Source organism: Malus sylvestris, chromosome 10 (assembly GCF_916048215.2).
Source record: "Malus sylvestris chromosome 10, drMalSylv7.2, whole genome shotgun sequence".
NCBI lineage: Eukaryota > Viridiplantae > Streptophyta > Magnoliopsida > Rosales > Rosaceae > Malus > Malus sylvestris.
The window spans coordinates 16,502,303-16,513,114 of NC_062269.1; the positions used below are offsets into that span (position 1 = coordinate 16,502,303).

The 10,812-nt window shown below is 37.6% G+C and overlaps 1 long non-coding RNA gene across 1 annotated transcript; it reads left to right on the plus strand.

Moving 5' to 3' along the window:
• Nucleotides 1-620: 620 nt before the first annotated feature.
• LOC126585526 (uncharacterized) lies at nt 621-2,235 on the plus strand. Its single transcript, XR_007610566.1, has 2 exons — nt 621-1,182; nt 1,745-2,235. It is a non-coding gene; the product is annotated as an uncharacterized LOC126585526 (long non-coding RNA).
• The last annotated feature ends 8,577 nt before the right edge of the window (nt 2,236-10,812 follow it).

The following is a 10,812-nucleotide window of genomic DNA, read 5'->3' on the forward strand; positions in this document are numbered from 1 at the left end:
CTCACATAAGTTCATCACACATGAAAAGAATAGGAGTGTATGAAAAATGCACACACTTTCAATAGGCTCAAAAACTCACATAGGATGTATATGGTCACTAAATTCACATATGAAGCTTTAAGTCATGCTTTAGTTTCACATCAACAAGGCTATGTGCATTTGGTTTTTCAAAGATGATCAAACATGTACAAAACTAACAAGAGAATTAGGAATTTCACAAAACACATGTTAACTAAGTTCTTGATGATCATGGTTCAAATTTGATCCAATTATATCATTGGGTAGGGAAACTAACAAAAAATCTAATTCAAAACAATAAGGGAAACAAGACAATATTTTTGGATTTTTTTTTAAATTTTCCGATTTTTTTTTTTTTTTTTTTTTTTTTTTTAAAGAAAACAAAACTAATTAAGAACACAAAAAAAAACAAAACTAATTAAGAACACAAAAAACAACAACACAGAGACAAATGAAATTCTGGAGATTTCTACCAATTATATCATTGGGTAGGGAAACTAACAAAAAATCTAATTCAAAACAATAAGGGAAACAAGACAATATTTTTGGATTTTTTTTTAAATTTTCCGATTTTTTTTTTATTTTTTTATTTTTTTAAAAGAAAACAAAACTAATTAAGAACACAAAAAAAAACAAAACTAATTAAGAACACAAAAAACAACAACACAGAGACAAATGAAATTCTGGAGATTTCTACCCCCACACTTAAACTTGACATTGTCCCCAATGTCAGAAAACACTATAATGCAAAATAAAAAAATAAAATAAAATAAATAAATAATAAGAAACAAAATAACGCAATTGGACTGAAAACTTCCCTAATTTGCAGTAAAATCAAGCGATGACCCCCAAGCTAAAATTCTGCAATCAACTTCAAGGGTGGAAATAACCAAAAGTTCCTGCAAAGAAAAAAAATAATTCAGTTAAGTAACGCAAGAAAATAAAATAATAATAAAAAAATAAATAATAATTAAAAAAAAAAAAAAAAAAAAATGCAAACGAAAAAATTGAAAATCACGATAAAAGACAATGAAAAGAACTAATAAGTAATCATTTGTCGTGCTTGTTGACTTTCCACAGCTTTCCTCTTGAACAGGGTGACACTTAGCTTTTTACTTGCAAGTTATGATTTGATGATATTGTACGGCGAAGCTTTGCTCTTTGGTTAAGTTGTAGTTCCTTATTTGTTCTCCAAGCAGATGTGGCAGCCTCTCTAGTTCTTCAGTTCGGACTCCTTCCGCTGGGATGATTGTGCAAGCTGCATTCTTCTCTGCTTGTTTCTTCTGCACAACGGGCAGGCACGAGGGAAAGGTGTTGGTCCTTATTTCTTTCTTCAATCTTTCCAAGTGCCCACCTCTTGCTTTCTTTCTCCTTGTCCCTAGCTGAATTGTCTCCACATGCGTCGAGGTATCATTTTCACTTCCCTTACTGTCCCCCAGGCAGATGTGGTAGACGAAGAGAAAGCATAAAATGATGAAGATGAGTACTCGAGAGCAAGGCTAGGTAAGCAATCAGGAAGGGGTTCCAGGCAGTTGGCTCCAGATCGGAAGATTGATACCAAATGCTGGCTGATTGCTCTCTTTCTCCTTGTCGGAAAACAAAGACAAGGAGAAGGACATGGAGAAAGCATGATATGAGATACTCTTGCTTTCAACCTTTATGATATGAAATACTTTTGCTTTGAATGGGTTGTTCGCAGGAGTATCCCAAGGAATGAGGAACACAGAGTGACTCGAGAGGATTCTTTGGGAATGCATTTTCGGAGATGAAGAAGTGTTGAGAGGGTGTGCTGAGAGAGTGTGCTTTTGTTGTGGAAGGCGAAGGTAGAAACTTATAGGACTTGTCTTCACAACCGGAACTGTTCTCTCACTTAGTGTCGGCAGCCGGTGGATGGGTGAAGAATACAAATTACGCGCTTTCTGACAAAGCTGCCCGTAATTTCCGCAAAGCTGCCAGTTGCATGTGACAAGTGCTGACTAGGCTGAGAGAGACAGATGGTTGGAATCGGCACTTCGACAGACTGCCCGTGATTTTCGCAGAGCTGAGTTTGCGTGTGACGGGTGACAACACGTCTGGACGAATTGATCTTGCGAAATCCGGGGTTCGGCTCGTGGTTTCTGAGCAAGCCCAACTTTTAAGAAATGAACGCCTCTTTTGAGAAAAGAATCCGGCTTTTGAGAACGGAAACTCCTCTTTTGAGAAAAGAATCCGGCTTTTGAGAAAGGAGCCCCGACTCTTCGATTTGCGAGAGGACGCTTCTCTGAGGAGCGCCTCTTTGATTTCTTCTTTTTATAGAGGCGTTAATTTTGTTCCACAACACACTTGAGTACCCTCCTGTAAACACTCCCTTCTTGCACTTGTTTAATCTTGATCATTCCGACTCTCTTCTTTCTTTACCACCTCTGAAAAATGTCTGGCCCTTTTGATCGTCGTTTTGACTTGAACATTGGTGAAGAGGCAGCTCCGCCTTCACCAGACAACATATGGCGGCCATCCTTCATATCCCCTACCGGTCCCCTTACCGTGGGGGATTCGGTGATAAAAAATGATATGACAGCTGCGGTGGTGGCCCGAAACCTTGTCACTCCCAGAGATAACAGACTGCTCGCAAGGCGGTCTGATGAATTGGCGGTCAAGGAGTCTCTGGCTCTCAGTGTGCAGTGTGCGGGTTCCGTATCCAACATGGCCCAACGCCTATATGCCCGAACCCGTCACGTTGAATCCTTGGTGGCTGAAATACAGAGTCTCAAGCAAGAGATTAAAGGGCTCAAGCATGAGAATAAGGAATTGCACAAGCTCGCACACAGCTATGCCACCAGCATGAAGAGGAAGATTGACCAGATGCAGGACACCGATGGTCAAATTTTACTTGATCATCGGAGGTTTGTGGGTTTGTTCCAACCGCATCTGCCTTCGTCTTCTGGAGCGGCACCGCGTAGTGAAGCTCCAACTGATCAACCTCTGCCGCCTCCTCCTTCTGTGGCCCCGCCGACTGCTGAAGCCCCGCCTACTACTGAAGCACCACCCGACCAATGAATACTATTAGTTTACATCATTGTAAAATATTTGTACTTTTTTTCATTAATTTTAAATTTTATCTTTTTTTTTTTTTTAATTTTATTTATTTATTTTTTTATATGTACATTAAAGTAGAAAGACTTTGGTTAACCTTCCCCCACACTTAAACTAAATAACACAAACTCACAGAAATCAAACAAATAACACAACTAACTAAACAAAACAAAATGAAAGCATTAAAGATAAGGGTGTAAAAATGCAAATCTGATTGGGTTAGCGATTCCAAAGTCTCCATTCGTTGAATGCTTGGGTTGCCTCCCAAGAAGCGCTTGATTTAACGTCTTTAGCCGGACGCATCTTTCCTTTAAATTTCCCTCAGCTCCATTTGTACCTAAAATCGAAGAAAGAAAAATAAATCAAATATCAAAAGTAAAATACACAAACACCAATATAAACATAAACAAAAACAAAAATAAAAGGATTAGCAAAGTTACTAATCCCCGGCAACGGCGCCAAAATTTGATGTGAGAATTTCTTGACACACAAATTAAACCCTCTTTTTGACAATTGTAGTATGGATGTAAGTAGGGTATCGTTCTAGGCCGGGGATTAGGAGGGATTGCTAATCTATTCTAAATTAATTTAAAAATATTAAATAAGACTCAAGGACACAAAACTAGGCTAAAAACTCTAATAACTCGAAACACACTTAGAATGACTCAAAATAATGAAAACAATCAAATTAGACACTAGGAACTGAAATGGACGGAAATTGAATTAAAAGACTAACAACAATGAAAACTAACTAAATAATATAATTTAATAATGGGGGGTGTTTGGTTTTGATGAAAAGTAAATTAAACTTAATTAAATTACAGAATTGACAAAAACATAAAATTAAGGTAAAATGATAAATGACGGACTAGCTAGAGGGTTCTTCTCCACACATGTTATACTTGCATACAAAATGATTTCCAGTTGTTCATTTAATAAATTGTGAATTTCAATACTCCAGATTAACCGTGAACAGCACTTTTTTAATCTTCAAGTTTTCCTTAAGTTATTGAATTGGACGGGAAAACGCATACAACAATTCAAAACATTCTTCAAAAGTCCCCTACGTGAAAAGCACAATAGAGATACAATCAAAGATCATTAAACTTTGTGAAAACTATAAGCATTGACGAGGCATTCGTAACTATGAAAAGCATGATACTCTTGCCAAGAATTTACTTAACGTGATTGTGACTAGCAACCTTTACTACTTGTGAAAATAAGTTCATAACGATTAGGTGAAATTCACTTATATTCTAGCATCAAATTCATGCATGTAAATTAAGCGTGCACTCTCAACCAACATACACAAATCAGTTTTTATACGAACGGATAAGTAAATTGAATTCACAACTTATAAATCACAACTGGATGTAATCAATTCATATTACAAATATAAATCATGGCTTTGAATTAACCTCTAGCCAAAATAAAATTAGTTACACATTATTAAAACAGAAATAAAATAAAAGTTTAGAGAGAGTAAACCGAAAGAAGGTGATCTGCTGCATCTGCCTGTCTTCCTCTCGCTGACAATTCCCTGGACTGCGTCAGTTGCTTCACGCTGCCCAAAGGGCAGCGCCCTCTCTCGGTCCTCCCAGACCCCCAAATCCTTGCGTCTCTGCGAGCTGCCCAAAGGCAGCCCCCCCTGCGTTCTCTCCCTTTCACGTTTTTATATCTCCCGTGCCAGTTCTCTCTCTACATAGCTGCCAACGCAGCCTTTCCTTTTTTATTTTTCTATTCCCGCATGCACCTCACTTCTCTGACTTCTTTTCTGCAGTCCCTCACGTCTCCCCGCGCTGGCACTGCAGCTTTGCTGCTTCTCTCTGACCTCGCTGCCAAAGGGCAGCATTATTCCCTTTCCACCTGGCAGCCTCGCTATCTTACCTCTCTCCTCAGCTGCCCACGCAACTATTCCTTTCTCTTCCTTCTTTTACGCTGTCTCCTTCCACTTCTTCTTTATTCTATTATTTCCTTCCATTCTTCACACTCCCCGTGCTTTTCCTTCCAGCTACCAATCCCTTTAACCTGACTTTCTTTTCTTTATTTTATTCCCTTTTTCTCACTATCCTCTCTCTGCTGACTCGCTCCTTCTTCTCTATTATATTATTTTCTTTCCTTTCTTCGCATCTCACTTCTTTCTCTCCCTGCACACATTTCCTTTTTCTGCTATTTTTTTATTCTTTTTTTTTTCTTTTCTTTATTCTTTCTACAAAACATAAATATGATGATGTTTCACAAAAATAACGTAAATAGCTTAAAAATATACGGAACTAACTAAGAAAAGACAGTGAATTTGAAGTAAAAATATATATAAATATGATCCGATCAACATGCAACTTGCAGCTTTGCGGAAATTACGGGCAGCTTTGTCAGAAAGTGCGTAATTTGTACTATTCATCCATCCACTGGCTGCCGACAATGAGTGAGAGAATAGTTCCGGTTGTGAAGAAAAGCCCTATAAGTATCTACCTTCGCCTTCCACAGCAAAGACACACCCTCTCAGCACTTCTTCATCTCTCTGAAATGGCTTTCCAACAAACCCTCTCGAGTCACTCAGTGTTCCTTATTCCCTGGGATACCCCTGCAAACAACCCATCCAGAGCACAAGTATTTCATATCATAAAGGTTGAGAGCACGAGTATCTCATATCATGCTTTCTCCCTGTCCTTTCTCCAGCCCGCACCTGCTCTCGAGTACTCATCATCTTATGTTTCCGCTTCGTCTCTCACGCATAAAGGAAGTGAAGATGATACCTCGAAGCATGTGGAGACAACGTGTTGATTCATCCTCAACTAGGGACAAGGAGAAAGAGAGCAAGAGGTGGGGGCACTTGGAAAGATTGAAGAAAGAAACAGACCAACACCTTTGCCTCGTGCCTGCCCACCGTGCAGAAGAAACAAGCAGAGAAGAATGCAGACTGCACTCTGATATTCCCCGCTCAGAATTCCAAACCAGTTCAAGATCAAAGCTGTGGAAAGTCAACAAGATCAACTATCTCCAAAACCAGATTTGCGTTCTTAAACTCTACTCTGTCTGGTTTTTACTTTGCCATATTTGTCATGTTTATTTGTCGTTTGTTATTTGCTTGTTTTTGGTGTGAGTATATGCTTGAAACATTGAGGACAATATTTGATTTAAGTGTGGGGGGGTAACTAGTGTTTTGCATAAAATTCGTAGAAAATTATCACCCATTACTTCTAGTGTTGTTCATTACTCTGTTTTAAGTATTTTTTTTAAGCTGTTTTGGAGTATTTCAGTGTGTTTTGACATAAAAATCCGAAAATTCATAAAAATTTGAAAAATTGTTTTTGAAAATCCCAAAAAGAGTTGTTTTTGTGTGCTTATTTGTGTCTTAGGGTACCTTCCAACACAATGATGAGGATTCAGTTTGTAATTGCATGACTGTTAAAAAGAGTTATAAACATGGATGAAAGTTTGATTTACTCTTTATTTATGCGTGATTGTGGTTATAACTTATGAAATCACATGTAATCATAAAAGAAAAAAAATTAGTTTTTTTTGTAACATGCTTGAAGGAAAGAACTCAAACTAACGCTACAACCTTGTGAGACTTGAGCCTAAATGTTTATTTGGAGAGTTAAAATCTGTGCATTATTGTTTTCTAAAGTCGTTGCATGATCTCATTATTCTTTGCTTGGTTATTACTTAGAAGGCGTTTCATCATTTAGTTCCAAATGCTAGAACTCATGCCTATTTCATTCAAAGCATGCTATTGATTTGCATAACACATATTCAAGATGAAGTTGTGTAGTTACCACCACCAAAGCCAAACTGCCATGTATCCCATATCGTTATATGTTTAAGTTAACCCCATTGAGCCTTGATAGCCTACATTCTTTGTTAAACCACATTATCCTTACCTATCCTAGTTTAGGACCATCCACCCTTGTTCTTGAAGCATAGTGAAGTATGAGTCAAATTGAATTCCTTTTGATTAATGTATGGCAGAAAACAAGTGTGGGGGAAGTGATTCTTGTGTGTGTGTGTATGCCAAAATCATTCATAAGGCACGAGTAGAAAAGAAAGATTCGTGAAAAATAGAATGAAAAGAAGAAGAGCTGTGAAAAGAAAAGGAGTTGAAAAATATGTGAAAAAGAGTTTTAAAGTGTTGCTTGTTGAAGAAAGGGTCCAAAACATTGAATTCGGCCCTAAATATTGCTAGAATCTTCCCTTCGTGTTTAAAAGTTGATTACTGCAATCTAAGTGAATTCTAAGTTTCCATTTCATTACTTTTCTTGCTATTGCTTTAAGAACGTTTGTTATCCCTATCCTTCATTTGTTAGCCATCACCCTAAGCCCCGTTACAACCCTTAACTTCATCCTGAGTGTCATGCGTTTCAATATGTGAAGTTTGAAATTGATATGAGCATATGGTGTCACTGGTTCTCGCATCTAAGTAGTAGCATTCCATTCATGAGATCATATCTAAACATGCTTACTAACTCCAGAAATTGCTTTCTTTGTGATACATATATGTGAGCGTTCGTTTTCATATCTACATCAATCTTCTCACATATAACTAGTATAGGGTGTGTAGTTAGAAAATCTGAGTGAAAATTGAGTGCATATCTTGTAAGGAATTGAGTGATTTCTCTAAGGCATGTCACTACATCAAAAACGTTATTTTAATCGATTAATTGTGAACAAGTAAGTGGTGACTATGATTAAGTACGTGCTTAAGTGTGAAGATGACTCAAATCTGTGGGGATAATAATTTTTAACATGTCATGTGCATTGGAAATCCCTGAGGCAAATGTTGGAAGGTTTAGGTTGTGTTTTATTTACTTTGTTTCGTTTTATCTCTTTGTTTTGCTCGAGGACTAGCAAAAGCTAAGTGTGGGGGAATTTGATAGGAGCATATTTATGCGACTTAGTTGGCTTGTTCTTGTGCATTTATGTCATGTTTCCTTAGTTATTTTAATGTTTAAAGTCATTTTCGTGTGTTTTCAGACTCTAAGTACAAAGTATGCAAGAAGATGCATTTTGGAGGCCTTTGGAGCATGTTTCGGGCTTGGAATGGATAGCAAATGCATGGGCCAAGTGGATGGACGAATTTGAGAACTAAAGAGGCCAAGAATATGAAGAATTATGGTCCAAAAGATGAAGAAAGCAGCCCAAAAATCTGTCACCCCAACTTGCATTCCTTGCCATGCAAACCACATAGAATTCCCTTTGGATTCCATGCCATGCTTGATCACTCTTGTCCCCTACATAATTTCTAATTTCATGCTTCAATTCATTTAATTATTACACTCAATTGCTTGATACCTCTTGTTCCCTTCACTCATTAGATTTTAGACAACATTTACATCCATTACATGCACCAATTGATGCTCCATCATTCACATTTGGAATCCCATGCCTTGTGTACCACATGTTGCTGCACCTTTGACCCATTTATTGACACATTTTCACCTCCCTTTCCATCTCTATGCAATGTACACAATCATTCATGCCCCCTAGCTACAAGACCACTCCATTTTACCCTTCACACTTTGCATCATCACTTCATTTTCACCCTTGGACCATTGCACACCACACACACAAATTGCCATGCATTTCATCCTTAACCTAACCTGATTTTCTAAGGTTTTTGGGGCCTATAAATACATGTTTACACCCCTTGGCCAAAGGACAATCCCCCATATTCATCATTTTATCACAGAAATTCGTCCATACACACCCTAGGAAGCAAAACACCCCAAAAACACCATTCTAGTGCCTAGAAAACATAACAGCCACTCCACCTTCTTCCACCCTCTTTGCCTAGTTCTCCACCACCTTCCAACCATCAAACACTCTTCCACACTCACCCTAAACCCCTCCATATCATTCCTCATCCATTCTACACCATAAATCCACCCAAAAATCTGTCCACAAGCTTCATGCCGCAATAAGGAGGAAGGGAGATCCATTGATGCACTTGCTTTCCAAGTTGGAGCATTTTAGGTGTTTTCTTTCCTTTGATTTTAATGTCTAATTTTATGTATCTTTGTATTGCAAGAATGAGGAACTAAACCCCCTTAGTTGGGGGTGATTCGAAACCATGTACATGCTTGCAATATGATTTGATTACATTCAGTTGTTATTTCATAAGTTGCGGATTCAATTCGTTCATCTACTTGATTGATAACTTATTTGTGTATGTTGATTGAGAGTGCACGCTTAGTTTTCATGCATGAATATGATGCTAGATTATGAGGGAGTTTCACCTAATAGTTACAATCTTATAATCACAAGTAGTGAAGGTCGCTTGAAAACGATCGCGTTGAATGAATTCTTGGCACTAGTTTCATGCTCATCATAGTAACGAATGCCTCGTCAACACTTATAGTTCTCATTGTGCTTCATGATTCTTGGTTGTATCTTTATTGTGCTCATCACGTAAGGAACCTTTGAGGAATGCTTTGAATTGTTGTATGCGCTTTTCCATCCAATTCATTAACTTAAGGAGAACTTGAAGGTTAATTTAAGCGTATCTAATTAACTTGGGGTGTTGAGTTTCATAATTTATTGAAAGAACAACTGAAAATCATTTTGTTTGCAAGTGTGTCATGTGTGGAGAAGAACCTCCTAACTAGCCTTTTATCCATCCTTTTCATCCAAAAACGTTTTACAATCTGTTTTGTTTTAAAGTTTCTGTTTTGTTTTCAATTTTCGTCCAAAACAAATCCCCCTTTATTTTGAAGTCTTAGATTAGTTAGAAAGTGTTTTGATTTGTGTTTCTAAGTGTTTTGATTCAAGTTTTCATCCAACTTCATCCAAGTTCTTGTTAGGTTCTCAAAACTGCCCAGAAAGTGGTTTTTAGGCAGTTTTGAGTCATTAGGTTGCTGTTTTGAGTTTTATGTTTGTTTAAGTATTTTAAAGTATAGTTTTGCATTCTTTGAGTCTAGTTTAGTGTTTTAAATTTTGTTTTTATGTTTTAAAGTCAGTTTTCAAGTGTTTAGCAATCCCTCCTAATCCCCGGCCTAGAACGATCCCTACTTACATACTTTACTACATTTGATAAAAAGAGGGTTTAATTTTGTGTGTTAACTTATTTTACGCATCATCCAACACAAAGGTGTGCTACAATCTTTACCAAAAAGTGCCTCAAATGGTTTCATACCCATGCTCGAACGAATGCTATAGATGTAGGCAATTCCCCTCAAATCCAACCGCTTAATCTAAGCGTCACCAACTGCAATACTGAAAATCTCAGCATATCTTCCAAAGTCTGGATAGTGCTCTCTGATTAACCATCTATTTGAGGGCGATAAGTTGTACTATAAGGTAACTTGGTAACCAAGCTTCCTGTACGCTATCCAAAACTTAGAAGTAACCAACATACCCAAAAAGCTTAACAGTGTACATCGTCAAAATTGCTTTCTTTAATTCCACATAATTTGGCACATACGTCCCATTCTCTTGCATAAACATACCATCCAATTCTGCCTCGGTTAATTCTTGAATTCCTTCGTCAATTTTATGGGCAACAAGTATACAATCAACTAAAATTGGCCTAACCTGAAAATTAGTCAATAAAGCTTCTTCTCAACTTTTACCTTAAGTTTCACTCCAGGATCCCAAATCCGCAAGAAGGGAAAACACAACAAGCATACAAAGCATTAATTCTTACTGGAGCCTTCCTATCAAGTGCATCAGTCGCAACAATTTCACGATCACCCTGGTCGTGCAATCATAATTATTTAGTAACTC